Genomic DNA, 25,521 nt, shown 5'->3' with positions numbered 1-25,521 from the left:
ACAGAATAACTACTATTCATTTGCTTCTCCTAAGTAGCCTTACAACTATCTCAAATTACTCTTTACACTTTCTGATCTAACCTGGCCTCTCTCTTTTCTCATTTACTTCTTAATTGCTTCATTAAAACAAGAAGTGTCCCCTTTTGACTGACATCACCCAAAGCAATATACTCAACAACTGGAAACAAGTAAAAAAAGCCAGAAGACCTGACCATAAACCACCAATGAAAAAACTTTTATACATCAGAAATGCTATTTCCAGCTCTGAGATAAGCAAGAAAATGACTGGGCAGCTCTATTTAACAAGGAAAGAAGAAGCATTAACAGAGAAGGCTGATTTTAATAACAAAATTAAAGAATTAGGCTTGTTCACATGAGTGAGAACACAAAACGTCTCCATCACTGTATCACTGGGGCAACCGTCAGAATAGAAGCAAAATCATGTGTGATAATGAAGAGAACTGATAAGTAAGCAAAAGATAAATAAATAAAAAAGCTCAGGTTAAAAATTACTAGAAAGTTCTGAATCAGAGAAACATGAAGGCAGTTACAACGCAAATGCTATTTTTCCTTTCCCTTTTAAAAGTGGGGCTTGATCAGCTTAAGGAAGAAACTGTATTTTATAGACATGTAATAGCAGGGGATTAGACCTGCACATGGTGATCAACAAGACCTGTAATAGCCAGCCCAGCATTTATGTGAGGGAAAGATGTAACCTTCTGCAGAGACTGCAGAGCCAGACAAGATTATGATATTTGGTCTGGAGTATTTGCAAGAAAAAAAAAAAAAATACATCAGGAAAGATAAAAGCTGTACATTTGTAAAGATGAAAGTCTTCTGCTCAGGGGGGAAATACATGCTACTTTGGGAAGAAAAAAAAAAAATAAGAGAGTAGAAAAAAGTAGCAAAAGATGGGCATGGCACAAGCACACATGCTGAAGGTAGGTTTCTAGCCCAGGAGATAATGCCATTGCCGTACATACAACATCAGGAGGCCCTGATAAACAGAATTATTCATCACAATTTTCTTCCCATATCTGCCTGTTTTTTGTTTCCTCATTAAAAGTTTGGAAAAATGAAATATTTTCTACTATGGCTGCGAAAGATCTATGTCTGTAGCATTCAGACCTGAATCTTATATCTTCAGCCCATCTCCTTGTGGACCACCTCATAACCGTTTCACAGAAGTACTTGCCATTCCTTGTTACTTTTGAGAGGCTTCAGTACCTGAAAGCTTCAAGCAGAGGCTTTCCCTGAAGTCTCAACATTTAGTATTTCATGGAAACATCAGTTTTAATTAATGAATTAAATCTCCAGTCCTTGAGTTAGTAGGAGAAAGATGTAACTGTAACTAAAGTGAACTCAAAGTAAAAAATGAGTCTAAAAAAAATCACTTTAAAAAAAAAAAAGACAGGAAAATGCATCTTTGACTATCAAGCAGACTCAGCCTGAAAGCTTGGCATGGCTAACTGTGCCAGAGTACAGCACAGGGTGTAAGCACACCTCACTGCTGGTGGGTTGGAGCAAGAAACAAAGCTCATCCATACGTATAAAACCAGGTAGAGCAGGTAAATAGGAAGTAATTAACAGCATGAATATTAACAAGAGCATAAACTAAAATTGCAATTGATCACAACCAATATGACAATTGTATTAATACCCAGGTACACCTAAACTTAATTTTCTTCCCCCTTTTTTCCCCCCACAGGGAAAGATAACCAACAATTCTTCAAATAAAACTTAACCACGATGTCTCACACTGCTCAGTGTGTGAACCTTCGTGATAGGGAGGTGGCTTCTCTGTGGTGGCAGCTGCTCTGTGCCACCTCACTGCTAATTATTTAAAACCTCGTGTTAGAATTCATGTCACAGTATGGTTTATCAGCACAAAATAAACAACAAAAGATACACATCTTTATCCTAGGAAATTATGACCAATTTGTGGAAATGCTACTTCTCTGTTCTCCAGTGTGTCTTGGTGCTGCGACATAAAAGGTGCCTTGCTATTTCGTCTCGGTAATGGCCAGATCTTCAGAGAGTAATAACCGGATGTTAGTGTTCAAATACTCATAAAGAATACAACATTTACTTTGGCTGCTCAGAATCAAAACACTGCCATTCATGCTTCATATAGCTATCAAATGTAAAATGCTTCCCCGCCCCCCCCTCAAAAAAAAAAAAAAAAAAAAAAAAGTATTAACCCCGGATGCCCAATGAATGCATATAACCTTCCACCATCCTCTATTCACACCTCCAGTTTCTGGTGTAGATGAATGACATACAAGCTGACTAGCTGGCGTTGGGCTAGTAATAAAGGAGTTAACAAACCAGATATGATTAAAAAGAAATCAAACACTTGGTTGCCTCCACTTTGTCACTGTTTTGCCTTTTAACATGTACCCTGAAGTAATTACTGAAAGTCTGCATTAAGACTCTTAACATTTAGACTTAAAGTTCAGCATAAACTCAGGGTCACTATTTACAGTTTGCCAGTGCTCCCTGAGCAAGCAGTCTTAATGCTTCGATGTAACGATGAATGTTAAAAGGTACAAGGTAAGTATAATCAGAAATGAAACACAAAACTCTAAAAATATCCCCTTGATCTATGCATGTAGCCAAACTGTCTGACAAATTCAATTAAATCTGTCATATATCATTTCTACGGTGCTATTGATAAAGACATAGCAGTATTGAATTTTAATTATTCAGCTAGTATTGATCCCACAATAATCTGGTGGAAATCATCTCAGGTTGTCAGGAGACAACAGCTATTACCTAATTACAAATCACACTGTGTCATTTGATAAAAGGTTAGGGCTTTCTTTTTTACATGCTTTTTGCAGTCACATTCTCATGGATAAACCAGAGTGCCATGATTTTCTTTAAATACTAATTATTCTTTTGCAATTCAGTATTTATTCCATTATCATGACCGACTCATAGAACCGAGCTCTTCGTGTGTGTAGCAAATTCCCAGAGATGCAACAACAATTATGGAACTGCGATTCCAGATTTTTACTCCATATTGACCTTGAGCAAGCAATTGCAATGGTCACAGCGCTTGCATTTCCTCCCGAGGAGAAGAGTAGGACATATTTGCAGCATGCACTCTTGTTAAGCATTTTTGATTCCCAGAGGATAGCTGCTGAAGAGCCGCAAACTTTCCTTTGCAGCTCTTATGCCCAGACCAAGAGGCTGGCCAGCAACCCTGCAGAGCCCTCTCCTTTTCTTCCAAACTCTTGGCTTCCCTCTGCACCCCACTGCAGTAATAGGGCACTGGCTAACTGACACTTTCCACCCATTGTATTCTTCAGGGTGACACATCAGCCTGCAGCAGCATTACATGGCCAGGATCACATCAACATCCCCATGCCAATGCCCCCTGCATGCCCAGGATCCCCATGGCAGCTGCTGCTCACCCACGCTGCAGCCCTTGCTTTCACCCACCTCGTTTTGCTGTCTCCTCTGTTTTGTGGGTGACAAATGGCTCCATTTTCAAGCAACTTACAAGGAGTGGTGCAAGATGGCTTCTTGCCGTCACTTCACTGCCCATTTCCACACCTTTCAATGTGAGGGAGCTTATTCTCAGGTGTAAGCAGTTTTCTCACAAGCTCACCCCATGGCCTGCAGCTGGGGGGCACTGACAGATGAGAAGTGCTGTGATATACTGCTGACTTTAAACACCTGAAAGTTTTCAAGGAGGTCTCTGCCACTCCCTTACAGACTTCCCTTCCTCATCCTTTATTATTTGGAAAGCACATGCTGTGTCCAAAAAATCCTTTCACCGAATCTGGAAATCTGGGACCAGAGGAGGGAGTGCATCCCCAAATCAGAGAGCAGCTTTTCCCTTTTATGACAATTGGCTCTTGGCTCAAGTACCCTCCGCTGACCAGCAGCTGCAGCACTATCGTGCAGGCAGAGAAGTGCCAGACTATTTACTGCTTCGGGGATCATAGCCAGCATCTGAAGCTCCACTGAGAGACCCAAGGGCAACCAGTGCAGCTCCCCAAGTAAGGCTATCAGAGGGAATCTTTACACACAATCCGATGGCATATGACAGACGGTGTCCCTGCAGGGTACGTTGATGTATAAGGAAAGAGGGTGATAAAAGTGCCTGATCATTGCTCCCTAAAATACAATGACTTAAACAACTGCAGTGATTGTCTGTAATAAACGCACCGTTCAGGGCCATTCTGGGACTCCCTTTTTTCCCTACACATGCCTTGAACTTTATGATACAGAAATAAGGATAAAATAAATGAGTAGCGACAAATGGCCTAAACTGAGAATATGAAATCTGAAAGGGGAGGTTAAATATTTAGAAAACCATAAATGTCCTCCTTTAGATTTGAATTTTACCTGATTTGAAAATGTCACTGTTGAGTCAAGGACAATTTAGAGACTAAAGAAATTTTTCAGCTGAAACAAGGGACATTTTGGAGAATCAGCTTCAAATGAGAAATACACACATGAAAGCTATCGATTGGCACTCGTTGCAGTCTGTAAGCCCTGAGTGGGCTGTGGGACTCACGTTATTTTGGCAGAGGACATTTTTATACTTGTGGCAGAGACCTCCAAAATTGTGACATTTTCTGCAGCTAATGGATTTTGGAGATTCCACAGGGAGGCTGAGTAAAATCCTCCAGTCCCTAACACTACCCTGAACCAAAGGAACTTTCAGCAAAAAGGAGATACATTTTTAACAGCAGCTTTAGATTAGCACTAATTTACAGACTTTTTTTTTTGAGGGGGTGAGGTACTGCCAGGGGACATTAAGAAGGTCCCCCTGGATGTGCCATTACCTGAGACTTCCACACCCACCATACATTTTAGGTCCATGGGGGGCCAAGCTACAGTTTGAAGAGAGAATTGGGATGAAGTAACCCAAGGGCTTAATTTCATTTTTAATTGAAAAATAAAACAAAAGGTAGTATTAAAACCTCTTCTAGCTTACCACTCCTAGTAAAACCTTAGTAAAACCACTCCTAGCAAGTCTAGGTGAACCACACACATCCAAAATGAGTGCTGTGTTCACACCCAATTGCTTATTCACTCTTCATTTTCATTCCTTTAATTACCACAAAGATCTTCAACACAATGCAGTACTACAAGCCACTACAAATGAGATCAGAAAATCCCTAGTGTGATTCATTTCAGCTACCGTTTTCAGTCAATTTTCATACATGAGCCAAATTTATCTCAGACATCTAGCAAAAAAAGCTGTGTCCTGAATCACTGCTACCCTCAACCACCTCGGTTCTTTAGTAATGCTTTATTTTATGACTCCTTTTTATCTTTGTAGGTCCTTTATAATTTCAGTCCTTGCTTTATGCAATATGTCACACTCTGTGACCAGTTCTTTTCCATAATTAACCTCATGTATTCACACCTGTCAGTGGTTTTTCTTACTCTCAATGCAACTTCTAATTTTGCTTCCTCTTTGGAGGATCATGTGTTGTGCCAAAAACTTCATGAACATATAAACACACTGGGAAATGCACACTCTCAGCAGGGAGTACAGTTCTGTGTTGTTACTCCACCAGTGTGAGTAACAAAGCCAAAACGAACCTCCAGAACAAACCTAAAGGAAAGTGATGCCAAGAGTCTTATTATTATGCTTATTACATGTTACTTCTGTTTTGCCTGCATAAACTTTGTCTTTCTGATGTCTTTGTCTTTCCCACAGCCCTGCCCCAGCCCACCCGTGACTCTAGAGGAGACTGTGCACACATCACCAGGTTTGCAGCTGGGGTGGTGATGCAGAAAGGCTCCAATTCCTTCTCTGCAAAGCAACACCAACACCTCAGGTCTGACTTAAGAGAAAAAGCTGTACTTGCTCAGGCTGCAACCCAAAACCAAGGTTATTCCTAGCAACAAGGAAAGGAGCTTCTGTGCAAAACACAGAAGGAAGCCTACCTGTTAATTCTGAAGCAAAAGCCAAGCTGTAAAGAAACCCATACTTTAAAAAGTCCAGCAGTTTTCAAAGACTCGAGGGCCTGTGTGGTTTGAAAAGGTTACATGCCTAAAGACTTGAATTATTGGAACAGAAATGAGTATGTTTCAAGAGCTATACAAAAACCTATAGACTGAGTAATGGGAGCTCACAGGTGTACAGGAAAACTGCGTCTGAACAAAAGTAAAAATAAAGGAACAATTAAGGGAGGACTGAAGGGTCTGCTTTGAGAACTTTCCCAGAGAGGCCATCAATCAACTACCACACTATGTAAGAACATGGCATCAGACCCATGCAACATGTAACATTGTTCAGACACCTGGCATTGTTTCAGATGTCTAACTCTGTGTGATCTTTTATTCCTGAAATTTAAGCTGCTATTCAGTCACATGTATTTTAAACCTTTTGATTATAACAGTGTATTTCAATATTCTGTCAAGTGCAATATCAATGACTTAGAGATTAACGGCACAAATAAAATAGATTTCAAAATGGTATTTGGTAACCTTGGGTAAATAACAAGTGAGATATTGTCAGTACTTTTGGGTCCCTCTGTATAACATTAGCTTGTGTACTTGCTGTGAAAATGTTGCTGTTACATCTTGGTCCTTCTTTACATCCACCTGTTATCCTAGAATATGGGATAAGATCTCTTCAAAAATACAAAGCAGGAGTTAGAGTAAAAACACTGTGTGTCAGGCCAGAGAATCCAAGTGACTGATTCTGGCCTTAGGCCAAGGGACTAAAACTTTTAACTCTCTTTGATAATTTTCTCTTTAGGATGTCAGCAATTTTGTCAAAAAGCTAAACTTAAATTTCCATTTGTTTCAACAAAAGAACATTATGGAAATAAAAAGGAAATCACCAGAAAGTTACTTTCCACTGAAATAAAACTTTGACAGAAAGGGTGTACTATTAGCATTGACAAACAGTAGCAGTATGTATTTAGACCAGCACTGAGCACGTATCTGAATTCTAGTCTAATCTCATCTTTGCTGGTGGAGTATATGAGAGGGGTTTCATCTGATATCTGTACAATCAAGTGATCTGATTTAGTGTAGTACATATTGAACAAGTAATCAAATCCAGAAAAACACAGAGCCCCCCAAGCAAACTGAGTGGCATTCTGGTGTCCTTGCTGACAGTGTTTCTGAGAATTACTGTGAAGTGGTGAAGACTCACAGTGAGAGACGGAATGACAAAACGTGCACTTCAGTAGCAAGAGCTGCTCCTCCTCTCTTCCTGGTGGATATAAAGGGTACATTAACTAGCCGGAACTGTGAACCCGTGACATTTCAAACACTGAATTAACAGGAACAAAAACAAAACGTTGTTTTCCAAGAAACATAACAGACCCGTGAATTGATTACTCCGTATGGGATGTTGGCCAGCACTCCTGCATCACTGCAGCCACAGTCAGAACTGCAGGAGAAAGATCCAACAGAATCAAGAATATGTAAGGTATAAAATGGATGATCCAGGAGTAGCCCCATGCCCTTGGTGTAGCCCCCTGGAGAATGCACTGCTCTGAACAAAAGTAAAAGCAGTACTGGATAACCAATTTGTCCTCATTCACTGCTGGGCCATGGGAAGGTGGCAAGCTTTTACTGTTTGTACTACTGATGAGCCAGCCTCATCATCCGTGATGTAACACTTCTCAGCTTGCCTCCGAAGGAAAAAGGCTGTTCTCATGTTCAAATCATGTCTATTATTACAAATGAAAGATGCCTAAATAGCACACAGGTGCAGAAACGCACTTTGGGGTGAATGCATTATTGACTTCAGTGTCACAGAGGTTCAGAGAAAGAACGTGCTGAATCATCCAAAGCTGATTTCAGAAAGAGAAGCACTTTTAAGAATGCTCCATAATTATGGAACAGGCTTCCTCCAGACACCACCACTTTTATTCAGGACATGGCCTAAGCAAGGACTTTATGAATTTTCATAGAACAAACCAGGATCCTATCTGTGCAGTAAGAAAACTTCCACAGGGACAGCAAAATTCGCCAAGCTTAAAATTGCTTTCTGCTCCGTTTACCTGCAGGCAGAGTGGAGTCACTCATGTTGGAATCCAGATTCCTCCCACATCCTTCTGCAGGTTCCTCGAGATTCACAATGAAACCAGCTTCTCTCTCTGAACTAGGCTGCTATCTCCATCGAACAGTTGAAAACAGTAGTTCCTAGCTAGAGTCAGTCAGAAGGGACACCAAAATTAAAAACTTTCCATAAATGAAATGTAGGAGTTGCTGCCTGAGTCACACCAAAGCACCATTCTTCAGCTTCTCACACTGGTGTTACTGGTTCAGCTCAAGGAGAGCCACGTCCTCCAACCTTATTCATAGGCTCCTGGATGAAACCTCTCTGAGAGTGCATAGTTCCCTTATATCTTAAGCCCATACCATCTGCCACAAGACACATACTGCTCTGTAACAGACCAGGAAAGAAAGAAAGAAAAAAAAAAAAAAAAAAACCACGAAATATAACAAAGAAGCTGGATATTTGCTCTAAATTATTATGGGCAGAGAGCTGTGAATTTTGAACCTCACCTGAAATTCCCTAACCCAAATTGCTGTATGAACTACAGGGCTGTTTTTCACTCCCCTGGTAATCATAGATGATGCTGGGAGATTCTCCAGAGCTATTCTCTGTCTTCCCAGGTGCCCTGGTCCACGGCAGTTTCCTTCTCCAGTGCCTCACAAAGATTTTTAGAACTTTGTGAATCTTTTTTATGCCTAAACCCTCTTGGGATCATGCGCAATGTTCAGTGGGTTGAGATTATTTTATTTACTGCCTTGTACTCAAAAATTCCTCCACAGGGCAGAACTTGGATGAAAAACATACAAAAAGTAACAACCTCAATCAGCCCAGGATAGACAAGGACAGCACAACCTTGATTGTACCCAAGTGATATTTTATGGCATGAAGGACTCCTTTCCAGGCATAACGATAAGCTGCACGATTGGCCAAGGTGTTTGCTATAAAATGACTTATTTCTGGCTCTAAGAGTGTTTATCTATAAAAAACATCAGTGCAACTCATGGCTTTTTTCCTTCCTGATGGTTGACGCTGCTACCATAGTCACTTGACCCCTTTATGTATCACAGCTGAGCCTTGGGGGGACTTCTGCAATAATGCCATCTCCTCCACCTTTTTCTCTCAGATCCACCCCAAGGTGAAACAGCTCGTTACTCAGCTTACACTTGCAGCCAGAGATCCAGTTAGTCTGACTCCTCCAGGATTACTCTGCTCAATCTGTTTCACTCCAAGGGTGAAAAATCAATGCTTTGCATTCACTTTCTTTTTTCTTTCTTCCTTTTTCTATGTCGAAGGAAATGAATTCACATCCACTCCAATTATCAGAACTATCTAAAACCTTTCTAATAACAAGGCATATGGACAGCCAAACATGCACAAACTAATCAGCTTTTACTGCCTGATAAAGTGTCACACTTGTCGTGTTCCCTGATCAGCCAAGCTTATTAGTTCACTGCATATGACGGTCCCAAATTTGCATCTGTTAGCCACTGTCTGGAGATTTAAGAGCTTCCTGTTCTACGAAGATTATCCATCAATGGAAGCAATTCTTAAGGGGGAAAAAAGAATGCTAGTTCAGTGCTAGCTTTGCTAGGCAGGCCTTGTTGGATTTATCATCTTAATCTATTACATTGACTGAAAGCACTGCAGATGTTTTTATCCAGATCACTCAGAACCGCTTGTCAATGTACTAGCAATAATTGTACTAAATGCTCTTCTGAATCCTCAAGAACATAAGGCAAATGGGACTTCATTTTCTTTGGTTAAATAATAGTCCCTTATGTGGTCAAAAAGTCAAGTAGGCACCCGAGCAGAAGTGAAGTACCTTTGGTGGCACAGTGTTTGGCAGTGTTGTAAACAGCTTCATCCCACTCTGCCATTGCCGTATCATCTGAGGCCCAGACACAGAGGGAGGAAGCGGAGGTAGCATGACAGCACAGGCTCCCACCCCTCTGCAGACCCCACATAGCCAAAAAGATCTACATTGTTTAACCACCTTTTGAAGGGAACACTGAAGGCTCTTATTATTCTTAATTTTACAGCTTAGAGGAATGGAATTAAAGTAAAAAATCCTCATTAAAGAATTGGCAGGAGCTCCTTATTCCTTAATCTCCTTCCCCTGGACTGACAAAGCCCGCATCATCTCCCTGCTGTTCCACTGCAGCCAGTGACTTCCACAGTTTTGGTGCAGCAATCCTTCTTCTTTCTTTAGAGGAGTTAACAAGAAAAGTTTGTTAAAAAAAATTAAAAGCCCTTTATCATGTTCTGATCTGCAAAGAGCTCTTGTGGGTTTTTGCTAGTTGGTTCCCCAAACCCTCAATTTAGTTGTCTCACATATTTTAGGGATTTAAGGATATTTGCCAGTGTTTCACTCCTCCAGAAGTCCAAATCCAGCACAGTCTCCTCTTCAGCAAGCCACAGGGGATTCTTTAAAATGTATCACCCTGTTCATCCCAAACGTACCACTTATCTTTAATTTAATTTTGAAGAGGTTCTGGGTGTGACCGTGCTCACCAGCCTATGTGGTGCCTCACTCAAGTGCATAGCAGGTAACCAGCTCCTCACCTCAAGCACGGAGTTTCACATGCTAAGGCGTGGCGTGCATGCAATCACCAACAAGAAGTCAGGGATAATCTTTATCTATTTGAATACAGCAAGCAGGGGAAGTAACAACTGGAAGTCAGAGCCAAACACAAGCAAGCATCAGGGCTAACCCACATGGATTTCTATATTGTTGATTCAATCTGGCTCCATTTTACTTCCTCGATAGTGCCAGTATCCTTTCCTTCTCATTAACTTCAGCCAGAAAATAAGGCTGATACTTATTCCAGCCATGAATCAGCAAACAGAGGAGAGTACACGAGCATTCAGGCTGGCATCTTCCCTAAAGAGATTAATTGTGGGAAGCTTGCTTGGCCTTCTGCCACTTTATACTCCTGCATAGCAATCTTCGTATGGCATTTCTCTTTGCCACCTTGCCCCTCCAAACAAACATAGTTAGTGTAATTGTGCTCTCTAACAATTCAAAAAGAGGGAATTAGCTGCCCTTTACTTTCTGCTCAGGTCAGATAATTCTCAGGGTGGTCAGGCAAGTCGTAGGGAAAATGTTGTATGAAAATCACATCAGGCAGAGGGGTGAGTCCATTATCAACATCTGCCACACTGCCTGCAAACCCAGAAGGCAAGGCAGCAGCCAGGGGAGAAGGACAAAGGGAGCAGCAAGGCTGATGGGTGTATAAGCATCTCTTCCACAGACCTGCAGCAAGGGAAAGGAAAGCTGCACAATTAAATTCATTCTCTCGTTGATCTGCTCAGAAAGAATGGGACAACAGATTGAATGTGTCAAAAAAAAAAAAAAAAAAAGAGTAAGGGTCACATTTGAGACAATTAACATAAAGTCTGCAAAGCTCAACATGCTCAAAGTCTTTCAGTAAAGATGTTACAGCACCTACTGACATTTATTCAGGTATAGGTAATATCAGTGCTGCTGATGAATAAACACGCATGCTTGGACTGTCTAACATTACAAACCTCCTTCCCACTTGTTCAAAGCTTCACAAATTCTGGTCTGACCTTCACTGCACCAAATCAAAAGCTGTATCAATCACAGTGCACCTCTGTATGGCAGCTAGCAATTGCCAGGATTTCTGGGAAAAACAAACATTATGGAGAACTCATATTTATTTTTTAATATAACCAGTAACAAAGAGTAAAACAGCAGAAACATCTAGTTAATTCACCATGGTCAACTATTCCAAGGCTAGGTGACAAATGAAAGAATACGGAGAAAGCTATTGTAATTTTGTTGTGACACTTGATGCTTTGCGAGATACCCCTTCCACAAAGGTGTTTGTCATTCATAAAGGCAGAGCCATGTCAGAGGTGAAGGAAGAGAATCGTTAACTCAATTATACAAGCAGAGCTGAGTGGTCCTGCAAACTGTGCAACAAGATATTGTTATTGCTTTTAACTCTGTTCAGGCAACTGACCTGTGCAGTTCAAGCACTGCCATCCTTGCCCACAAGGAATGCTCTGTCATGATAAAATTTCAGTAGTTTTCCTATTAAATCTACTTCTAAAACACACAAACAAAACGGGATGAACTGGAGCTGCCAGATACTACCATTTTATAGGCAAAGTGTGAAAGACACCACAGAAAGTCTTCTCTGTTTGTGGGCCCCAGAAGAGAAAGATGGGAACACATAATTGTCTCCACCTTAGGGACTGGGAAGCTGAAGCAAAGACTACTTTGACAGTCCCACAGGTCCAAGCAGCAGCTAGTGTCTTGATGTCTCATCCCTCTGCATCAGAACTTTATTCTTCACATGGTGCTGCTGCGAGACTGGGTGACTAAGCATTTATAACAAAAGAACAACATATTTATAAAAAGGAGAGCATTAAGAAAAAAAAAAAAAAAAAAAGACAAAATCTTTTACAAACTAGAAATAAACTGCCCCTGCTGTTAAATAGTCCATAACCAAGGGTACTGTGCAATTCTCTCTGTTCTTTTTCTCCCAAACTACTTAATTCCAGGGGGGATTTAGCTTTACAGGTTTAATTCTGTCTGTGAAGGTAACAAAAGATAAGCTGCTCATTTAGCCCATTTCCTTTTATAGCTCTGCTCATGAGTCTCAAGCCAAGTTCTGCCCTGGAGAAGAGGCACTCCAGTCTCTATTGGTAGTGAAAATGCAGCTAGATAAGCCCCAATTTAATTGTAACTATTTAAATCACTGCAAAATAAACTGTTTTCCCAGGAGCTTCATGAAATAAAATGGAAGTCAAAACTATTTTTTATTCAAGTAAACAAACTGGAAGAGTAGACAATCTCGTTAATGAAAAACGCTGAAAATAGCTGAAAGAGTAATTCCAAGAGTTGCAAACACGACACACACTTTAGAATATGGAGCGGCAGCTGATTAGCAGTCCCATCCTTATTTTCTAATGGTGTGTAATTAGTGGTTTCTTAAAGAAGCTGCACATGGCATTTCTTCAAACTAAGCTCGGTCTCTGTTTGCTGAAGACACGGGGCTTCATTCTTATCTCAAACACGTTGCAATGCCAGAACGTGCCCCTTCTTAAGGCTGTGTTCTCAAATAACTATTGTACCACATTTCAACACCATTAGACTTGTTCTCTGAAAAATCTTCTAGAATGTCACAGAAAGGAGTCTTTTTTTTTTTTTTTTTTTTAAACTGAAAGATAATGTCTGAAATGTTAAAAGGGACGCATAGTATCAAGAGTATATTTGCCAAGGAAGCTGGCTGATTTATTTGAATATTTGCACAGCTTTTGCAGCAAATCTCTTTCACTGCGTCTTCTGCATTTTCAGGAAAAACAAAACAAAAAAAGTATTTCAGCAGGATGCAAATGGAGCAAACAATACCAGCCCCAAGGTAATAGGGAATAACAAAAAGCTTTAAAATACATATACACAGTAAGAACAGAAATCAACTTTTTTTTTTTTTTTTTTTTTTAAATGAGTGAGGGAATAATTTTGTGCCATTATGGATCTTACTGCAACAGAGTTAGAATGAAACAACACAATGTAGAATGTCACGTGGCCAACCATCAGTAAAAATAAATAAATAAATAAATAAATAACTAACAGCATGTACCTTTCTGGTGAAGATCTTAACAGTGTGCTAGAAGTTCAAAGATAGACCACGAAGTGAACTTCGGTCCACATCCCATAAAGTCATCTTACTGCCCACATTACAAACTATCACAATTAATCAGTAAGGGTTTGGCACTTCCCCCCACCAATCTGAGCAGGGGTAAATATCACAGCACATCCTAACGCCTGCAACAACTAGAAGGTGTACGTGTATATGTATCTGTGCCTGGGTATTTCTCCCCACAGCACATTTCTTTGTGCAACAGCCTGGGCATTACATCTCCACACCAAGGTCCTCCCAGCATGCTGGAAGTACTATCCAGATTAAAGACAAATATTTCAAATGGCTTGGAGCCTGCATTTCCAGAGAAGTCAAATGGACAGAAAGGATTTCAGCCTGGAAAATCCCAGAGAATGAAACTGGGAATGAACCTGAGTCTAAATAAACCTGGAAATGAGATGTATTCAAGCCCCCTCACGCACACACACACCTTTGCCCATACCTCATAAGGCATACTCCTCACCTCAGACGGATACTTGTGAGGAGAGAGAGCAAGAAGGGTGAAAAGCCTCAAAGCATCCTGTCCTGCCCTATTTTAAATCACTTTTTCATTTGGAAATGTCCAATTGCCCATTTCCACCTAATTCTAGAAAAAGCCATGGGAAAGGCATTAGAGAGAACAACTTATTTGCTCCGCCTTCTTCTCAGGCAGAAGCGGCCAGCCCTCCTGGGCAGGCTTTGCTGAGACAGAATTGAGATTATACTTGTAGGCCGTCCCTTCCTCCAAAGCCTTTCCTGTAAACACAGCTTTTTGTTTGCTTGCTTTTATTATTATTTTCAGCATTATAGCAGGACTTCTGGAGTCAGAATTCATCAGAAGAAAATCATCCACCACAATGTAAAAGTAGAAAACAAATGGATCTACAGTTTAAGTCACATTTTGGTGATCCAGGAAGCTCACTGTAATTCCAAAGACTCTCCTTTGACTCCAGGCAGGTCCCTTACAAGCACAGCCACAAACTAATTTGTTCCTAAATTTATGTATTGCAACCTCATGCCATAAGGCCTTGGTGCAAGACTCTGAATGCTGCATATTTTTTCCCCACATAGCCTGTGCGACAAGGCCAGCATGAATTTTGTAGCAGAAAGCATTCACTGAGTGCGTAGTGGGCACGTGCCAGGAGTGCATCAGAAGCCACAGATAGGAGAATGTCCTACCTTACAGCTGCTTATTTCTCTTAGAAGCAAGCAGAGATCATACTGTTGCAGTTCCATGAAAGCAGAGACACTCTGGACCAAAGCAGAACTCCTAGTACCGGAAAGCAAAATTAAAATAAAGACATGAGTTAATGACAAGACTTAACCACCTTCAGGGTTAAGTGACAGCTGAGCAGACATTCAGGGTCATCATTTTGGATAGGGCACCCAAATCATCGCAAGGCACCTACCCTCAGCCTGGGCCCTGCTCTTCTATGAAAGCAGGCTAATGCAATTTGCCTGCTTTATGAGACATTGTAGGGATTATAAACATAGTGCTAAGATAATGAAATACCTAGGAAGACCTGGAATTCAGCAAACTGAACATTAGCATGGAACAAGTTGTGTTGGCTCAGATAGAAAATACCCTGCTGGTTAAAGTTACTTCTGCTTTACAATACGTAAAAATCTGTCTACACAGCAGCGTATAAATTTTAGGACTAATTAATGACTGTTTGCTTCAAGATGTAATACAAAAACTATTATACCAGTTACCCATTATTACAGCAACAGAACTCAAGAAGAAAGCCACAAACAACTCAGCAAACAAAAAAGCTTTTCTCATTGGGCAGTAACTTTCATTATTTCCTCTCTTCACACAGCTGCTTACCACTACTGCCTTATTCTTCACATATCTTTGGCAGGAAGGAAAAAAAAAAAGTAAAAAAAAAAAAAGTGAGTTAATAAGAACTGAAATTCCTTTCTCTGAGTTTCTGCCATAAACCCACTGTTACTACTCAGATCAGCAAGGCCTACCTAGGCTGTGCTTTCAGTGTCATTCTGCAGATTCTGAACCTGAGTCAATGGAAGAGAAAAGAAGAGAAGGCAGATTCAGAGGCACTGGTTGAAGAGACACCTCCTTCCTATGCAGTAAAAGCTGCCAATGGAAAAAGAGTTCACCAAGAAGCTCATGTGCTGTTAGCAGTAGAGCCACATGTGCTCTCAATCACCTGCAGGCCACAAGGCAGCTTGAGATGCCCTGTTAGCACTGGGAGACTTCAATCCTCTTTTATCCTAGGCTTAGATACTACAGCCACTGTGGGCCAGCTGTTTTTTATAAAGAAAAAAGAGGTAGCACAGCATCCCTTTAGGAGTACACTTAGCATGACAAGCTCATTTATTCCCAGCAGTTGTTTACTACTCTGTAGCTTTCCTGAAGCTTAAACGTTACTGTGGAAATGGGGGAAAAGGGTGGCTGGATTCCTTTCACAGATTAAGTGCAAGACTTGTGTGAGACCCTCAGCAACTCATTTCTCTCCTGCACCTCAGATGCCCTCTACAGAAACCAGAGATACCCGTATGCACAGTGATGTCCCGTTATTGACAGAATTAACATGAAATCTCAGCTGGATGAGATTTCTGGGCAGGAATGCCTACAGAGCATCATCCATTTGCAATTTTGCTCATTTTCAGCAAGGAGGTTTCCAGTTTCCCTTGTCCCTAGGAGGATCCAGTCCTCCCCAGAGCTAGGGTGATGTGCTGAAGTCACCAAAGCTGTGACTGTACACTCAGTGCCAGGGTTATAGCTTGCAGTGAGTCAGACTGAAAACAAAGTGCTCACAAAGGAGGTAGCTCACCTCACCCAGTCAGATCCTGCCACTCCCCTCACAGTCACTGCAAGACAGATAAATTACACACCTAGAAACAGAACTAGCAGAAACCCAGAAAAAGTCATATTACAAGAGAAACAATATGTATTTATTGTCAACAACTGGAACATATCTGATGCAGACTGGCTGAAATCTTCCCCCTTGTTGGTTCTCTGGTGTTTTGAGAAATGTTAATATTGAGTAACACAAATCAATTAAAAATTCACATACATATCTCCTTGGTGAAATTGTTATCATCATTCATTTAAACCCCCAAATCTACATGGCGCTGGTTTTCAACATCACACATCCATGAGGCTCTCCCACCCTCCTGCCTTCAGCTAGAAAGGCAAGTCCATGCCAATCTTCCCCGAACAGTCTCAGCAGTTCCAAGGCAGTGAGCATTTGACACCTGTGGCTACAGAGCCACCAGAACCCTGTTTGCTAACTTCACTGAATGCATTTTCTTTCTTTTAAAAGATAAAGTCACCTAGATCAGCAATTTCATTTCTTGGGAAGCGTTCCCCATCACCACAGCCCAAGCTGTAAAGAAGCCCTCATCACAGATTATATTTATTACTATTTCATTTGAGCAACTGTGGGTTGGTTAAGCAGAGTGGAAGAAGCTCAGCCAGTTCAGGACCCACCAGCAGCTCAACTAGGGCCAGTGCCCACCTGGGAGCCTGCAGGGAGAGGTGCTGCTCACCTGTGGACACAGCTTGCAGCCTGAGGAAGGGTCAGGCTCCTGTACCTGCAGGTGCTGCAGAGCCCCACAAGCCCAGTTTTCACCTTGAGAAGTCTTCCCCTTCTCTGCATGCCCTTTGAGCAGTACCTAAAATCTCAGGGCAGAGAAAAGGGTAACATTTTCTGAAGGTACGGAGAAGTGATCTATTACTCTGTCTATATGCGTGTGTGTATTTCTCACATATATTTGAGTTATTGGGAAACTATTCCTCCTAATAACAATGCTGAGAGGCACACGCATTTCACCAGTCACCTTGCAAGAAAGCACATGCTTTGGATATGGAGGAGCTGGATTTATAGAGTTGTTTTACTTTCACTAAGTTTTTCATGTGTTTCATAAAGCACAACATGGTGTAATTTATTGCTTGTCTAGCAACTTTCATACCAAAATGATTACAAAAATGTTTCACTGCCAATTACAGTTAACCAGGTGTTATCAACCAGCCTCACTCGAAGTCAGCAGAGCTAATGTGCTGGACTCACAAAACTCAGTTCATGGACAGAGGAAAGATCTGAAAGCTCAATTACTTTTCATGGCCTGAAGTCCCACCATCTTCCTTATAACCAAATCCTTCCCAGGAAGGGGGATCTGAAAGCTGAGGAGCTCAACAAACACGGCTTGACAAGAAACCAGTCAGCCAAGCTGGCTCAGAAAAAAATGTGTACCATAGCATTCCCACAAGCAGGATACGGAGATGAAGAAGCAGAAAGCTCTCCTCTACCCTCAGCGTCCTCAAAATGGCAAATATAGAACAGAAGAATGAACGTTGTTAGAGTCATAGGACAAGAGAAATAGGCTGGGGCAACACAGCAGGGAGGTTTTTTTAATGAGCAGGATCATTTATAGTTGACTTCGAAAAGAACGGATATGACTATCCTCAGCCCAGCATGGAGATATTTTTATTGCGTGACTTTTACATGAACTTATCTAGCTAGTATTTGGACAGTAAAAATACATTGCAAAGATATATCAGTATGTCTGGAGCGTGTCTGGCAGGGGCTTGCAGCTTCTCTATTCCAAGCCTCAGGCAATAATGTCCTGGGTGACAAGTTTTTGTGTTGAAGCACAGAATATCCATCGGATTTATGCAACTCACAATGCTTATGTGCTGACTTCAAAATCCATGAAGTATAGATGGCATTGAGATCTTTTTCTCCAAAAGAAAGGGTTATTCTTCTTCTTTTAGAAGATGGTTGGAGCCCCAGACAATATACAATGTTTTGAAGTCTAAGCTTTAATTAGAGAGAGAAAGAAATGTATCGTCTTTTGTTAAAGGGAAGGTTGCATTGAATGCGTGACAATGAAGCTGCTTCCAGGACAACCACCAGAGCTGTTCCTGCAAGGAGCTCTGGAGAAGGAAAATAAAGAGCTTGCTCTTCACAAGCAGGGGCTTTTTGCCATCTTTGCACTTTTGTGAGTCATCTGCTACGGATTTCAGTAGGAAACAGAAACCTTTAATGTAAATAATACTTCGCATTGAGTTTTATCGAGGGCAACGTCCAATGCTAAACCCAAAGTTAGTCAACTCTTTAATATTAACAATACCAAGGAGAGGAAGAGGTGTTCATGGGGAAATTTATGGGACTATTGTCAAATGAATAAAATATTATAACACATGAAAGATGAGAGGCCTTTGGAGCAGAGCTGGTTTAGTTCTCACAGTGCTGCTGCAACGAGTTAAAGCAGCTACTCGCTCATTTAATACAGTCCCATACAACAATATGCCAGTCAAAGCATCGCACCTTGCATCTGAGAGCTCCCTGTCCAGCACAGTGAGAGAACAGTGTAAACAGCAAATTCAGTCTTCTTCCTTGACACAGGGCAAACAGCAAGCAAACCCTAAAACATGGGCAAACAATCCCAGAAAGCAGTGCAATTAGCTTTGTACCAGGACACCTGAACACAAATAAAGAAAAGTGCAAGCATGTTTCCCTCTCTCGCAAAAAGAAAATGCAAGATCTGGCCAAGTCCATCCCTGGTGTGCTGATACACAAGAATGAAATGATTTCCTGGGGGAAAAAAAATGTAAACAAGCTAAAGAAATTACAAAATCTTATATTCAAAACAAACACCATAAGTCTTCTTGCCTATGGACTTCAAAGAATAGATTTTCAGAGGCTGGTGTATTAAAGAACGAATAACATTATTGGTGCAACTCAAAAAAAAAAAAAAAAAAAGTGTATTTAAAAAATACTGTAATAAGGGCTCAGCAAAGGACCAGTTAGGAAACACAGCCTCATGGGGATCTGATTTTTCATGAAATTATAAAGATGTGCATAAAACAGAAGCTTAGCATGTGTGTGTAGTATTGTGTGGAACCAAGCACCAGTAAAAAACATTTCTGTGGTATCCATTTACTGATGGAAAGAATGAGAACTGACAATATGGATGCTTAAAAATAAGATTAACCTGAACCTGGTTAAAATTACTTTTCCATTTCTTCCTAGGAGTTTACTGGTTCTCCCTCTTCATCCAACAAGCCTGACCACTACAAATGAATGCACCCCAGAAGGTACAAAGATGCTGTCATTCTTAAGTGAGGTACAAGAATTTACTTAACATAAGGGCTCTGTTTTTCAGACTTGGCCACTCAACTTCAGAGCAAACATTTTTGAAAGTGATGGTTCAGATTGGCATTTGTTGATTTATAATGCAAATGGGAGCTTCTAATGGCTGCTGTGATAAGCTCGGGACAGGGCTGGGTGTCCCAGGATGCGACTGGGACCTGGTATCAAACCAGTGTTACTAAAACTATTGTTTCTTACACAGCACCATATCCCTCTGTCCCTGTCTGCTCAGCAGTTTGTTCAGCACAGGAGCCCCTGTGGTTAGGCAGTCCTTGAACCCAGAGCAAGGAGCTGGAGCTGAGGGTACATCCAGCAGAACTAAACTGAGACATGGACTGAATCCTGCTGACAAAGCAGCATGTACTGCTCTGCCTGGTGGAGAGAGAACATCACCATCTCAGTCTCAGCATCCTCAGGATTGTTTAATTCTCACATTTTAATTTCACTATTATTCACACTATACCTCTGAACATTGTAATCATTTACCAAAAAAAAAATAAAAAAATAGATCAAGCCCATCATACACAAACAGAATATTTCAGCATGTTATCCCCCTTTGCCAGTTAGTGCATCACATGCTTTGATTTCCCTGACTTAAGGATCATCCAATTTGCTACAATGCTGCACAAAATAAATCACTAACCTCTTAAAACAACAAAAGAGGGACATTTAATGAGTCAAAGACAATACTGTATTACCAAAGCAAAGATTAAAGGAATTGAATTGTTCCTTTAAAATAAAATTCAAAAAGCTTTACAGAGCCTGAGAAAGAAAAAAAAAAAAAAAAAAAAAAAAAGCCACACAAAGAAAATATAATTACTCCAACCACAGAAATACAAATTTTATTGGTAGAAAACATAGCAGGGCTTTTTGAGAGAACACCACTGAATGAAAGCAAGAGAAGCAAAAGCTGGATGAAAGGAAGAAAAGATGAGACAGATGAAAGAAAAGATGAGAGCTGGGTGAGAAAACAGGAGGGTCATTTCCTTTATCTAGACTTGCTAACTTCACTGTTCAGAAACAAAAACAGTGACTGTTCTTCACAAAATTGTCTCCAAGGACTCAGTAGCCCATTTGGTGATATTTTTTAAAAAATAGTTTGAAGAAAAGCAAACCTATATTCTTTAATGTCACTCAGCAGTAGTCCTGCAGCTGGGGATTTCTGTTCATACAATGGTTTGAATTTTTTTCTGCTCTAGTTATTTCATTACAACCATAGGATTTATTACATGGTAATTCCCTGAGCTCTTATAAATCTATTTGTTGTGTGGGCTTTTTTTGTTTGTTATTTTTTTTTTCCTGATTCCAGTCTGGCAACAAATTTTCCACATAAAATTTAATCTATTGTATCTCACTTTTGTATAATCAGATCATTAAAATGCATTGCTAATATGTAAATCTGAGCTAACCTCATTACCATAATTATGCTCTGTAATTATTGAATAAACAAGCATTTTAGAGTTTCTGAAGTCTGCTGAGAATGCGTTTTGAGTTTGGGAGTGGCTTTAATTATGTGCTCCCTAATCATTATGATAAACCTTTCTGGCAATCCTGCTATGTGACTGTTTTAAAAGCTGCTCCTAATCTGATTGGCAAGGATCAAAGGTTCATGTGCTGGGAGCACATCAGACAGCATCCTTCAGTCACAGCCTGGCTTCCATACTCCACATGAATTACTGTTATTGTTTAATTTATAGACAGCACTTTGCTCGCAAGCCTCTGTGTACTTTAAGGAATTATAATCAGTGAGTCAAATTTTGCCTTTCCCTCTGGAAGGAGCAAACATCTCTGTGTGTGACATAAGTTTATTGAATGCAAAGTATTCTGCAATAACATCCTCACCATAGGTTTTACACCTGCACTGTACAGATGCCTGATGAAACAGCTTTTAAATGTTCTCACTACTGAGTATTTTTTCTCTATTTTTTTCCCTTTTTGTGTGTGTGTTTTTTTTTAATATATATCCCTAAATGAGGCACAGGGTAAACATCAGATCCCCAGCCAAAACAAGTAGTTCTACTGAAGCTAATAAACCTTTGCCAATGTACAGAAGATTCAGCCCATTACCTTTAGAAAGCATCATGAGCAGAGCCCTGCTGGCTTCTTCAGTCCTGTTTCATCTTTAATAAGAAGCACAGAGTTCTGTGACTGCCATTGTCAGAGGATGCCATCTCGTCTTGACCTAAGCAGAAAATGGAAACTTACTGCCTTTGCAGACCCCAAGAAAAAAATATCCACCATCTGTGGAGGATATAACCTTTGAACAAATGACTCATAAATGATCAATAAGGTCTTGGCAATGTTTGGGCGTCCTTGGTCCAGAGGGCTATAAACAAAACCACTCATGATATTGAGCTTTTCTCCTTTTACATGAGATTTTGTGTAGGAGACTTAATTAAAGTTTGTCAAAGTGTAAAAAGGTCAATAAGATTGATCCATACAAATTTTCAGAGTGAAAATGAAAAAAAAACAAAATGTGTTTGATCTATATATTAGAAAAACCAAACATAAAAAAAAACTAGTAGGCATACTAACTAATCAGTTTTCCTCTATGCTAGCAGGTTAACAACTCCATAGTTCCCTGAAGGGCAACAGAAAACATAACACACATGTATGGGCAAGGGTCTTTAAACTCAAAAAAATATATATTATTTTAACCGTTATTGTAGAGTCTCAAGGCTGTTTTGGTGTCATTTGATTTTCTTATAACAAACAAGAGACTCAAAATTCCCCATCTCTCACAGCGGGCAGCTCTCTTTTTCTAGTCCTTTGTAATAAAGTCCCTCAACAGCCTGGCCTCTACATATTCAGTCCCTCATGTCTCCTTCCCTGGACAGTGAACTAGAAAGGAAGCTCAAATTAGATTCAGGCAGTGATGAACATTACCTTTTTGGTGAGCTGAAGCTTGTCAAGCTCTCTTATCCTTTAGATGAGCATCACATTACCCGACCATGGGACAAAGATTTGATGTGAAATTACACTTCACTATGCATTTATAGGACAGACAGACTGTTTTATCTTAGATGGGGGAAGAAAGATCAGACCTTTATAGAAAAGAGAAGAGGATTATTCATGTTCCCTGACAATAGTGTCACCTCATAGGCAGAGACCAGCACTTCTCTATGGACGGATTTTGTGCCCTTCTGCACAACCTTTTTTTGAGAGCACTGGGAAGAAAAGTGACAGGAGTAAACATCAGTGAGATAAATCATTTGCTCTTAAGGAGATGAAAATGTAGAATAGGAAAAAATCCAGGTGACTGGAGAAACACATATTCAGGGAAACATTTTAACCTGGAAATTAGCCACAAGAAGCTGGTTTGGATATATTACACTCAAGTTACGTTTAAATCCCTATTGATCCCACTAAATCTTGAGTCCATCCTTTCCATACAGAGGAATTTCTAGTGCAGAAAAAACAGCAGAAGGAAAGATAAGATCAGTGCTTTGTTCAATAGGAAAATCTCAGCACAATGCCAGCCTCAGAGCCCACACCAAGAATGACACTGAATAATAAAATAATACTTTTCATTACTGTAGGGCCTTCCAGCAGAAAATCAGGAAGTGCTTTCAGATATCCATTTATTAAACTTCACTAATGAAATGATAGTTGCGTGCACATCTTCTGGATTTAAACAAACTAACTAAAAAAGCTACACAAAGATCTGTGCCTATATATCTTGGGGGGTGGGGGAGAGGGAAAAAAAAATTGCAGTAAATTCAGGTCTTTCTTGCAAGATTATTCATACTTCCTCTTATATATATATATATATATATTATTATTATTATTTCCCCCCCCCTGCAACCTGCATCTTTGGTTCCCACTTGCATTGCAGTGCAGCTTTCACAGCCTGGACTGGTACCTCTGTTCCCAGGTGAGAGGCAGGCTTGACCCCACTCTTTCCTCCTGCCACCTCCCTGAGCCCATCACCCCCTGAGCAGCCCAGACAATTTCCGTGGTGATACACAACTTTAAAAAGAAAGCAGAAACCCCAGGATGCAAGCAATCCGAGCCTGCTGGGGCACAACCATACCCTGAAAGCCAGTATCAGCACAGGTGACTCAAAATAGCATCTCTATTAGCGAGCTCTTCTGCCTGCTCGCCTGCAGAGGTTCACAGTGCTGTGCTGCACACTGCTGAGAGTGGAGAAGGAAACTGCAGTGCAAGGAAGAGGAGCAGAGGGAGAGAAGGGTCTGGTCTCCTTTGGGATTGGGGGCTCAGGTCCATGCAGAGCTGCCCCATTATCTGGGGAGGCTTTGCTGGAAGAAGTGCAGAAATCAGGTTAATCGTCAGGATGATGTTCGTTTTGGCCTGAGACATTGCAGTCCCCAGATCCACTCTTTTCTTATGGCAAAGGAAACAGTGAACAGCAGCCAAGGGACAGGGAGAGGTGACCAGCAGAGGAAGGGAGCCTCCCATACCAGCTCTGCCAGAGAACAAAACATACGTGGACCCTCCGGAAAGGATTAGAAAATAAACCTTATTGCATCAGTGTTTCATTATAGCAACAGATCCATGCATTTAAGGGTCCAATTTCACAGGAAAACTGGATTAAGCCTGCAAGGATGCTGGGAAGGGCTGTCCCACTCTCATGCCCGTGTCCCAGCCTGCATCACAAGATGATTGGGCTGAGTTTTAATCTTTTTTTTTTTTTTTTTTTCATTTTTTTTCCACCCTGTTTGCGTGCTGTTATGGTGTTACTGTTATGGTGTTACATTTCAGCTGGACGAGCAAGGCTGGCAGCCCTGCAGCTGGTAGTCCCAGGGCCAGCGAGGTGGCAGGAACCATTGACTGTGGTGCTGGACAAGGCCACCTGAGCTGGCCAGCAGGATGGGGCCCTGCAAAAGAGCTTCTCCATGCTGGGGCACTGAGCTGTTTGCTTCTCCTCTGCTGATGGTGCTCGCAGGTCCACACTCATCTCTGAAATGCTGTCCCTGAGTCACAACCAGTCTGCACATTTGACAGTTTTGCTGCCACAGATAAGCAGCAGGCATGCCAGAAAATACTGTCATCCCATATGCTTCGTATTCTTATGAGAAAAAACTGTGCTGAGTCCTCAGTAAATACAGCTATCTCCTCAGACTGCAGGAGCTGTGGTCACTAGGTATATCCAGTCACCAAAGCAAGATGGGGAGTTCCTGTACCTCTTCCAGCCAGTTTGCACTGCCAGAATTGCAAAAAGGTCTGCCTGTATTCCCTGCGTTGGGTGCTTATGACTGACCTTGGATGAGACGCACAGAAAGCGACCTTCCCACTGTCCTGGAGCTTATTGCAAGATGATGCTCAGAGCCTCAGACCCAGGTTCAAGTTCACTGTTTCACTGGCAATCTCTTTCAGCTGGCTACAGAAAAAAAGATGCAGAAGAATTAAGAGTGAAACAACCCTTCTGCCCCAGATTCCCCCACCTTCTTCTTCTGTACATTTCCTCAGCAGTTTCTCAGTGCAGAAGAGCTGTTACCGCACTCGCACATGCTTGTGACACTTGGCTTCAAAGGAAGAACTGCAAACCCCTCTCCCTGAAGCAACACTAAAACAGTTAATTACACTAAGCTAGTTAATAGCTTTTCATCATCAAGGGCTGGTTCTTCCACATATACAGGGACAGAATCCATTTATTTTTTATGTATATCCTTTTATTTATCTTGCTCCTACCAGCTGTATGATAATTTATTCTCTGTCACTGTTCTTAACTCATGAGTTCATTTAAAGTGTGATAGCAGTGGAAATGTATTAACAGTTTCCAGAGAATAAAATCTTTCTG

At 41.0% G+C, this 25,521-nt stretch overlaps 1 protein-coding gene and 2 long non-coding RNA genes across 3 annotated transcripts in view; 2 read left to right on the top strand and 1 right to left on the bottom strand.

Moving 5' to 3' along the window:
• Nucleotides 1-15,839, bottom strand: part of TENM1 (teneurin transmembrane protein 1) — a 1,172,023-nt gene extending 1,156,184 nt beyond the window's left edge. Inside the window, exons 1-3 of the mRNA XM_084534131.1 lie at nt 15,810-15,839; nt 15,616-15,654; nt 14,821-14,911 (exon numbers count right to left, since the gene is read on the bottom strand). The gene's annotated coding sequence lies outside the window, so the exon portion shown is untranslated. The remainder of the gene's footprint in view (nt 1-14,820; nt 14,912-15,615; nt 15,655-15,809) is intronic.
• On the top strand, nt 3,780-6,433 carry LOC311443745. The gene is made up of 2 exons (XR_014697443.1): nt 3,780-4,076; nt 5,687-6,433. It is a non-coding gene; the product is annotated as an uncharacterized lncRNA (long non-coding RNA).
• A 1,209-nt stretch (nt 15,840-17,048) lies between the features above and the next one.
• LOC311444001 lies at nt 17,049-17,805 on the top strand. Its single transcript, XR_014697613.1, has 2 exons — nt 17,049-17,321; nt 17,615-17,805. It is a non-coding gene; the product is annotated as an uncharacterized lncRNA (long non-coding RNA).
• Nucleotides 17,806-25,521: the final 7,716 nt, after the last annotated feature.

Source organism: Aythya ferina (genome assembly GCF_964211825.1).
Source record: "Aythya ferina genome assembly, chromosome: 13".
Lineage (NCBI taxonomy): Eukaryota > Metazoa > Chordata > Aves > Anseriformes > Anatidae > Aythya > Aythya ferina.
The sequence above is the reverse complement of the archived record's forward strand: the minus strand, read 5'-3'. Positions and strand labels throughout refer to the sequence as shown.